Source organism: Canis lupus, chromosome 5 (assembly GCF_048164855.1).
Source record: "Canis lupus baileyi chromosome 5, mCanLup2.hap1, whole genome shotgun sequence".
Classification (NCBI taxonomy): Eukaryota; Metazoa; Chordata; class Mammalia; order Carnivora; family Canidae; genus Canis; species Canis lupus.
Window position 1 is genome coordinate 23,816,529 of NC_132842.1, and position 10,530 is coordinate 23,827,058.

The following is a 10,530-nucleotide window of genomic DNA, read 5'->3' on the forward strand; positions in this document are numbered from 1 at the left end:
GGAACCTAGATCATGAGATGAGCCAAAGGTAGATGCTTAACCTACTGAGCACCCAGGTGCAGGAGGACACACAGTTTAAGTTCACATCTGGCTGGAAACTGGAGAAGGTAAGACTATCCCTGACAGGGTTTAAGGAAATTGGATTATGGAAGAATTGTACATAAAATGTACATAAGGAATACGGTGTAATCAGCATGTATGGAGCACTGTTCTAGCAAAAACATTTTTTAACTCTTCAAATTTCAAATACATTTGAAAAAATAAACTTCAATAGGAAAGCAGACAGCACAGTTTATGTCCCTTAGGCATTTCTGGTTGCCAACTAGTCTCTCAGGAAACAATTCATTTCCCATTTGTTCTGTGTCCCTGGTGTCCATTAATTCATTTCCCAAACATCCAAGCATCCATTCCTATTCAGCGCAATAGGACTAGATGTCAAAGAAAGACAACAAGTGGAGGAGTTAGGACGGCTCCTTTTGTCTGTGTGGACCCACCTGGGAGAGGTGGGCAGGAGGATCAGCTGTAGAATGGAGAGCTGGGACGGGATTACCACCGGATCTTGGCAGAATGAGGAGCAGCCTGGTTTCCCAGTGGCTGTAAAGGGGAGGGATTTATCCTGGGCTAACCTTTTATTTCCCCAGAGACTCACTTCAAAGGGCTATAGGAGGTACTCCAAGTGCAGACCAAAACAAATAGAAAGGGTCCCTTTCGTTGATGATTGGCACTGACAGCCTCAGAAAAACAGACCTTGGCTCCTGGTATCTGCTTGGAGTTCCTCCTTTGTGAGCCACAGACTGAAGCAGTTTGAAAAGCTTCTGATTGAATCAACAAAGGGTGGTAACCTTTCCCAAAGCCAATCCTAGTAATATGGCTGCATGGTTCAAACCAAATCCACCTGTGCAAGACCTTTTCCTACTAACCCCGGGCAGGCCGGCAACTCAGCTCCCGTACCCATCCTGTATGTACAGCATAGCCCATCACTTGGCCCTTGACTTTTCCGGAAGGGATGATGTTCTTTTTTTTTCATGTTAAGACCCTGCCTTCCCAAATAGAGAGGGTAGGCTCTTTGACAGCCCTGTCTATTCCTTTGCCCCTCCTGTCCCCCGTGACCACTTCCAGCACACTCACACTCGAGGCACGTACTATTTATGGCTTGTTCAATGTGAACACCAAACTTCTCATTTTTGTAGCTGTCCCTCCTACATAAGAGAGTGTCTTCTTGGAAATGTAGACACTTTACCTGCACGGTACCCATTATGGTTCCCAGACATGTTTTTTTCTGAATGTTTCAACCACTTCTCCTTTTTTTTGAAATATATTTTACTTATTTACTCATGAGACTTACACACACACACACAGAGGCAGAGACATAGATAGAGGGAGAAGCAGGCTCCCTCTGGGGAGCCTGTTGCAGGACCGAATCCCAGGACTCTGGGTGGGATCATGCCCTGAGCCCAAGGCATATGCTCAACCACTGAGCCACCCAGGTGTCCCAGTTCCAACCACTTCAAATTCCAGGGCTCTCTTCACCAAACCTCTCCCCTATAGGTGGTGGTATGGGGGGGCGGGGCACTGGAAAAGTGGTGACTGTGGCTGAGTTTTTGCTCACTCATCAGAACTCTAGAAAATGTTTCCGTTGAATTCAACATTTTGTAAGTTTTAGTTTTATATTCTTTATTTTTTAAGTTTTATTCATTTTTAAAAATGTAATCTCTATACCCAGTTTGGTCCTTGAACTGATGAATCTGCCATCAAGAATCAGATGCTCTACCAACTGAGCTTGCTAGGCACCCCCAGTTTTGTTTTTTGTTTGTTTGTTTTTGGCCATGGGTGGATCCTGCACAGGGAGGGGCAGAGGGTGATGGAGAAGCAGACACATCACAGGGTGGGGAACCTAGAGTACAGCTCAATCCCAGGACCCCGAGATCATGACCTGAGCAGAAGACAGAGGCTTAAGTAAATGAGCATGCCCCCAGGTGTCCCCAATAGCCCCTAGGTTCAGTATTCTTAAAGAATTTTTTAAATGGTAGCAAAATGCACATAACACAATTTACCATCATCATCATTTTTAGGCCTCTAATTCAGTGGCATTAAGTACAATCTAATCGTTGTGCAACCATCACCGTCATCCATCTCTAGGACTCTTTGGCTTGAAAAACTGAAACTCTGTCCTCATTAAACACTAACTCCCCATTCCCTCTCCCCCAGGTCCTGGCACCCACCATTCTACTTTCCATCCCTATGAATTTGACTACAATGATAACTCAGACAGGGGGTGGTCCTACAGTATTTGTCATTCTGTGACTGGCTTATGTCACTTAGCATAATGTCCTCAGAGTTGATATATGTAGTAGGTGATGTGTGAAAATTTCCTTCTTTTTGAGCGCTGAGTAATATTATATTGTATGGATATACCCAGTTTTGCTTATCCATTCATCAGTCTGTTGACATGTGGTTTGCTTCCATCTTTCATCAAATGTGAAAATTGCTATGAACATGGTGTACAAATATCTCTTAGACACATTGCTTTCTTTTATTCCAGATACATATATTTATATGTATATTTTTAATATTTATTTATTCATCAGAGACAGAGAGAGGGAGGGAGAGACAATAGGCAGAGGGAGAAGTGGGTACCCTACTGAGAGTCTGAGAGAGACTTGATTCCAGAACTTTGGGATTATGAACTGAGCCAACGGCAGACACTCACCGATTGAACCATGCAAGCGCCCAAAGATACATATTTTTAAGTAGGCTCCATGCAAGGCATGGAGGCACTCACAACCCTGAGATCAAGTCCTGAACTGAGATCAGGAATCAGACACTTAAGTGACCGAGCCACCCAGGCGCCCCTGGAGAACTTGCTGTCAATTTTTTGGTATATATACCCAGAAATGGGGTTGATGGATCATATGGTTTTTCTATTTTTAATTTTTTGAGGAACCCTCATACTGTTTTTCAATAGTGGCTGCACCGTTTTGCATTCTTGCCAACATTACATGAAAGTTCTAATTTCTCTACATCCCCGCCAGTACTTGTTATTCTATTTTTGTGTGTTTATTTTTCTGGTTTTCTTGGCAGTATTCATCCTCACAGAGGTGAGATGGTGTTGTGTTAGATATTTTTAACTAAGGTAAAAATCTTAGCTCGTACTTCCAAGGACAACTGGATGCTAACTATGCCTTCACAATGACTCAGGGACAAACCGATTGTGAGGATAGCTAGGTTTAAGCTAGAGGGTTAGACAAGTTTAAAAAAATGAGCTGGTGTTAAGAAGGGGGGTGATGATGTTACAAAGCTGTTTTCTATGTTTATTGTTTATAAGGACCATGTAATAAAGCAGGCACGCTTTCTGATTGACTCTACAGAGGAAAGCCTTGCAAATGAAGCCCTAGCATAATGATTCTGGGCTTCCCCTCCCTGAACACAGATGGTCCCCCTGGAAGCTTTGGAGGAGGGGGATTTCACAGGAACGTGGAAGGTTTTGGGACTCTGGCTCTGCCACTTCCTAAAAGTTAACATTCCTGAGCCTGTTTCCTTACTGTAAGGTAGCAACACATATGTCTGACCTCTAGGGTGACAGTAGAGGATAAACAGGATAATATACTGTGGGGGCATGCAGCACTGTTCAGATTCTTTTCAGGAATAAAGAATTGGGGCCCCTGGGTGGCTCAGTCTGTTGAGTGTCCGACTTTTGATTTCAGCTCAGGTCATGATCTCTGAGTTGTGAGATCATGCGCCACGTTGGGCTCTGCACCTGAACTCTGGGCCTGGAGCCTGCTTAAGACTCTCTACCCCTCTCCTTCTCCCTACCACCTCCTCTCAACAGCTGATATGTGTGTGCACTTTCGCTCCCTAAAAACAAAAAAGAAAAGAAAAAAGAATATTATCTCTAGCTTTGAAAGGGCTGTCAGCAGATGTTCTTTCTGTCAGCCCTCTAGGGAGGGCCTCGGCTGCAGAGCTGCCTTGGTCTAGGTCATGTCCCTGCCCTGTGTCCACTGGCTGGTACAGCGTTAGAGCTGGTACTGCGTAGGGGGTATGAAAGCTGACACTTCTCAGCCCAACTCAAGGCAACTCTAAAGGGCCATTCCATTTCAGAATGTCTCTTGGCCAAGGGTGTCTCTAAGCTGTGCCTGCATTAGATGGTCCAAATCCTTTTAATTTTTGACTATGTAAAAGGAAAGCAACATATAAGTGGTTATTAGAATTTGCATTCCTTTCATAATAATGAGATTGAGGATTTGTCTCATCTTTATAGGCTTTCTGTGACTGACCAGCTAAATGCTGGTTTCTTCTTAGTTCTAGGTACACCGTCTTCTATAAAAGTTGTAGAAAAGATTTCACATAGCCATACATGACTCAAATGTTTTGAGAGATTAGCCTATTTTTTCTTTCTCATTCACTGCATGCCTGACTCCATGTTGTTATTCCCTGCCTCAGGGACTTTAACAGAAGCAGAATGTGATGTCCAGTCCTGAACCCACTGAGAGGTGCTGATATATGTCCTGGTAGGTAGGGAGGAAGGAGGGTGGGGACGAGGGTTTGGGCAGGGGTGATGTCTGAAGTATGTAACGAAGGCACCATTAATTAGATATCATGCAGACAGGAATGTGGCACATCTTGACAGTTTGTGAAGTTCCTGAGAAGTGGGTAACTCATCAGGCTTACTGGAACCACTCCAGGAAAATGGCCAGGCTCCGGAAGGCTCTCAAGGCAGGCTGTTCCCTGTGGCAGGTTGGGGCCTGGGTCTCACTTGCTGTCTCAGTCCTTGTCTACTATTTCCAGAGCAGCATTCCCTCTGCTTCCCATCCCTGGTTATCTCAACTCGGAGTAACTTACACCCAGGCCCCTTTCCCCAATGTAGGTGGGTACAAGATACATCATCCAGAGAAAAAGATCAATAAGGAATTGATGGTTTTCAATTAAACCAGAACCACCTAATACGTACATGTAGAACATTCTACCCCAAAGCAGCGGTGTACATATTATTCTCACATGTACATGGGACATTCTCTACAACAGAGCACACAAAGGACACAGGACAATTAGGAAAATGTAACTATCTCAAGCATCTTTTCCAACCACAGTGGTATGAAAATAAAAATTAATCACACAAAGATCCCCCAAAATGTGGAAATTAAGCAACATGCTCAACAAGTCATCAAAGAAATCGAAGGAGGAAAAATACCTAGAGACAAATGAAAACAGAAATACAATACAGCAAAATTTGTAAGCTGCAGCAAAATGATTCTAAGAGGGAAGGTAATAGCAATACAGGCCTACCTCAAAAAGCAGGAAATACCTCCAATAAACAATAAAATTTTACACCTAAAGGAATTATAAAGAGAAGGAAACAATAATTCAGAGCAGAAATAAATGAAAAAGATGAAAATGATAATAGAAAAGATCAATGAGGGGATCCCTGGGTGGCTCAGCGGTTTAGCGCCTGCCTTTGGCCCAGGGTGCGATCCTGGAGTCCCGGGATCGAGTCCCGCGTTGGGCTCCCGGCATGGAGCCTGCTTCTCCCTCTCCCTCTGCCTGTGTCTCTGCCTCTCTCTCTCTATGTCTATCATAAATAAATAAAATCTTTGAAATAAAAAAAATCAATGAAATTAATAACTGATCATTTGAAAAGATAAAATGGGTAAACCTTTAGTTGGAATAACTGAGAAAAAAAAGAGAAAAATATAAATAATCAAAATCGGAAATGAAAGAGGACATTAGTTTTAGTTATGACTGTTTAGATACAATACCGAAGGCAATGATCCTCAGAGAAAAAATTGACAAGTTGGAATTTATACCAAAAAAAATCTCTACTCTGTGAAAGATGCTAAGAATGAAGAGACAGGCCACAGACTGGGACAAAGTCCTTATAAGACCTATACTAGGGCAGCCCCGGTGGCGCAGTGGTTTAGCGAAGCATGCAGCCTGGGGCGTGATCCTGGAGACCCTGGATGGAGTCCCACGTCGGGCTCTCTGCATGGAGCCTGCTTCTCCCTCTGCCTGTGTCTCTGCCTCTCTCTCTCTCTCTCTCTCTCTGCATCTCTATGAATAAATAAATAAAATCTTAAAAAAAAAAAAAAAACCCACATACTAATACGATCCAGCGGTCCTGCTCCTTGGTATTTACCGAACTGAATGTGACAACTTCTGTCCACCCAAAAACTTGTACCCGGATCTCTTCACAGCTTTACCCGTATCTGCCAAGACTTGGAAGCAACCAAGAAGTCTCTCAGCAGGTGAATGGATAAGTAAACAGGTCCACCCAGGCAAAGGAATATTAGTCAGTTCTACAAAGAAATGAGCGATCAAGCCATAAATGACATGGAGGACCCTTAAAAGCATATTTCTGAGTGAAAAAAGCCAATCTGACAAGATCAAATGCTCTAGGATCCCAATTCTGATAATCTGGAAAACGCAGTACTGTGGAGAGAGTAAAAAGATCAGTGGTTGCCAGTTTTTAACTTTTGGTAAAGTATGAATAGCTACTTTTCCAGATGTGTTATTTCTACTTACTAATCCATACACTTTTCTGTCTTTGAAGGCTTTGGTAACAGGTTTCAGCTTTTTCTGTTTTGAAGATTACAGAGCCACTGACAGCATCTAGATATTTAGGGATACACTCTTTCATGATCTTGATTTTAAGTTAAAAAATATACAAGAAGTCTTGTGTAAAAGGAGGATTCCATGTAGAAAATCAAATCAAAGAGGAAAAGTTCTTGTTTGGTTTTAAAGATTTCTTTCAGTGAAGGTGTGACTCGGTGGATCAGTTGGTTAAATGTCTGCCTTCGGCTCAGATCATGATCTCAGGATCCTGGGATCAGGCCCCCAGCTAGTCAGGCTCCCTGCTCAGCTGAGAGGGTGGGGCATGGGCTGCTTCTCCCTTTCCTTCTGTGTGCATGTTATCTCTCTCTCTCTCTCTCTCTCTCTCTCTCTCTCTCTCCCCCTCCCTCCCTCTCAAATAAGTGAATAAATCTTAAAAGAAACTTTTTAAAGTCTTTTATGGGACCTATATTTTCTTGAATTAAATTTTGTAGTTCTAGAACAAATAGGCGATCTAAAAAGGTGTTTATCCGTGTTACTTAAGAACAGAGGCTTCCCTCTGTTGTAACCCACAAAAGTGAGAGGGACTGTGGTCATTAAGCACAAGCGCTGACTCCTCGAGTGTCCGCCTGAGAGAAACAGCACCTGGCCCAGGAGCCTCCCAACGCCTCCTGCCTCCAGGCACCAAAGCCTGGACAGCAGAGCCTGCCTGTCCTCCCCAAAGGAAGCGCCCCTTGGGGATGAAGCCCCAGAAGAGGCTCGGCTTGGATGCACCCTCCACGAGGAGCCAGAGGGCAGCCTTTCTGCAAGTGGGATTGGAACTCAAGCCATAAGTACGCTGTGCGGGACCCGACAGGCTGCTACGGAACTGACTGTAATTGGACATTTTATAGGGATTTATACACATGTTGGTCCTCAAAAGCGACAAACCAGTGCTCTACAAAATAAAATGTGTTGGAAACCTCTGAGTAAGGTGAACATACTGTTGGGCTTTTTTTTTTCTTTTTCTTTTTTTTTGGTATACTGGTGATGACTAAATCTGAATTCTTTTGAATGTCCATCATGTCTTGAATGCTGCTGGCTTCTTCGGTGGCAGGTCTCCTGAGAGGCAGGGAGCTAAGCAGATGATGTCCCTGAGGAAATCATCTTCGTGAAGATTGGATTTTGTAAAATGCAGGTCTGTGTGATTCATGTGATCCCGAGGAGGAAGAACTGGTCTTTAAAGCAGGGTTTCCCAGAGTGCATTCCAGATCATCTGGGGGTGCTTGTCACGGGCACGGTCTCGGGTCTCGCCACAGATCCGCAGGATCCGAGTTCTGGGTGGCCCAGGGAGTCTGTCTTCCACCAGCATCCCAGGTGGCTCCGTGCACTGAAGTTGGGACCACAGATCTGAGGAGTGTCCCAGAGGGCCAGGAAGAGGCAAAGGAGGGAAGGAAAGTGCAGTTGCTCTGGCAGCACCACTCTGGGCCCAGCAAACACGCACCCACGCCCAAGAATTTGGAGAGTTCCTTGAAGAATCAAGTGATTGAATATTTGACCTCTTAGCAAAATCTGTGTAGGAGATCTTCCAATTTGGTGAATACTTAATAAATAGACAATTATTTGGCTTCCTGATAGCATTTTAAAACTTCACATTGACCTTGGTATAGTGAGTTGTTTTCCTTAAATCCTATGATTTATCCAAAAATATAGCTTGTTGGGATCCCTGGGTGGCGCAGAGGTTTGGCGCCTGCCTTTGGCCCAGGGCGCGATCCTGGAGACCCGGGATCAAATCCCACATCGGGCTCCTGGTGCATGGAGCCTGCTTCTCCCTCTGCCTGTGTCTCTGCCTCTCTCTCTCTCTCTGTGTGTGTGACTATCATGAATAAATAAATTTAAAAAAAACAAAAAACAAACAAAAAAACCCACAAAAATACAGCTTGTTAAAATGCACGGCATTTTAAACTACAGTCTGAAAGGGCACGGCCCTGGTGAGGTAGGTTATTCCTATGGGCAACAGGAATTACCTGTCAATATCAAGGCTCAGCTTGTTATATTTGCACAGGCTGTGTTGAAACTTGGAATTCTGCCTAGGAAGAGATACTGAAATACTTACTGTGTAAGCAATATGTACTTTTTGGCCAAATATTTTTAAAATAACTTAGTACGTTGTAGTCTGCAATTCTGCATGCCTTATGATGAATAAATGGGAGTGCTTTAAGTTGTTCTGATCTGAGATGTTTGAGCCAGCAGTTTTGGTCTGAATTTAGCGTTGCCTTTCAAGGAGTTATAACCGAATTCTAAGTTTTACAGTTTTATTCTGTAAAGAGAGACCAGAATAGCTATACTGTACTACTACTGCGATGCTTTTCTTTATTTTTAGAAGTAATAAAGCAAGCATAGATAATGATGCTTCAGATACATAAGTATCTTGTGTGTGCATGTATGTGGGTACACAGAGAGAGGTCTAGATTTCCCCCAACCTACCTCCTTGAGCTTCTCATCCCCCAAGCTCGGAGCACCCTTTTTCTCTAGACAAGGTATTGGTTGCATAGATAATATAATTTACTTTCAACAGTAATTTTGCACCTTTTCTCACTAGAGAGAATAGTGCATATGGGGGGCACCTGGGTGGCTCAGTTGGTTAGGCATCCACCTTCAGCTCAGGTCATGATTCTGGAGTTCTAGGATTGACACCTGTATCAGGCTGTGCACTAAGCATGTACTCTGTTGTCGCACTGCTTCTGCTCCTAACCCCTACTTCCTTTATCTCTCTCTCAAATTGATGAATAAAATCTTAAGAAGAAACCAAAATGATGACATATTTCTAAGGTGAGACATTCCTGAAGTAACTCTTTAAGACAAAGAAACAATGAGAAAAATGAAGAAGGAAAAAGAAACAATGAGATGCTATGTCAATCATCTGCAGAGACTGGATGAAAAGATATTCTAGAAAGAATTTCTAGTTCTTACAGTCATTATGGAAAGCAGTATGGAAGTTCCTCAAAAAATTTGAACTAGAACTACCATATGAGGGGCGCCTGGGTGGTTCCGTGGTTGAGCGTCTGCCTTTGGCTCAGGTGGTGATCCCGGGGCCTGGGATCAAGTCCCACATTGGGCTCCCCGCAGGGAGCCTGTTTCCACCTCTGCCTAGGTCTCTGTCTCTTCCTCTCTCTCTCTCTCTCTCTGTGTCTCTCTTATTTAAAAAAAAATAAAAATAAAAAAAGAACTGCCATATGATCCAGTAATCCCACTTCTGGGTATCTATCCAAAGGAACTGAAATTAGATCTCAAAGAGATATCTGCACTCCCACCTCCACCTAGCACTATTCACAAGAGGCAAGATAAAGCAAACCTAAGTGGTGGTCAACAAGTGAAAAGGTAAAGAAAACAAGGTACACACATACAATGGAATATGATTCAGCATTAGTGAGGAAGGACATCCTACCATTTTGTGACAACATGGATGCAGCTTGAGGGCACTAGGTTAAGTGAGATAGGCCAGTCACAGAGAGACAGGTACCTCCTTCTCCCACTTACCCAAGGAATTTAAGAGTCAAACTCACAGAAGCAGAGACAATGGTGGTTACCAGGGGTTAAAGAGAGGGGAGAATGGAGAGGTGACGGTTTAAGGCTACAAACTTTCAGTGAAGCTACATAAGTGGTTCGAGAAGTCTATAATACAGCATAGTGTCTACAGCTAGCAATGTTGCAATATATACTTAAAATTTGCTAAGACAGTGGATCTTATCTTGTGTTCTTCCCACATACAAACAAAATAGTGAGGTGAAGAGTATGGGAGAAAATTTTGAGAAGGGATGGTGGTTATGACCTCGATGGTGGTGGCAGTATCATGCATACTTACCCCAAAGAAACTGAATTGTTGGAACGGAACGGAAAGAAAAGGAGGGGAAGGGAAGAGAAGGGAAGGCCTGGCTTGGTTGGTGGATCCTGAACTACTGATGTTGGGGTGGTCAGTTCGAGCCTCATGTTGAGTAGAAATTAGTT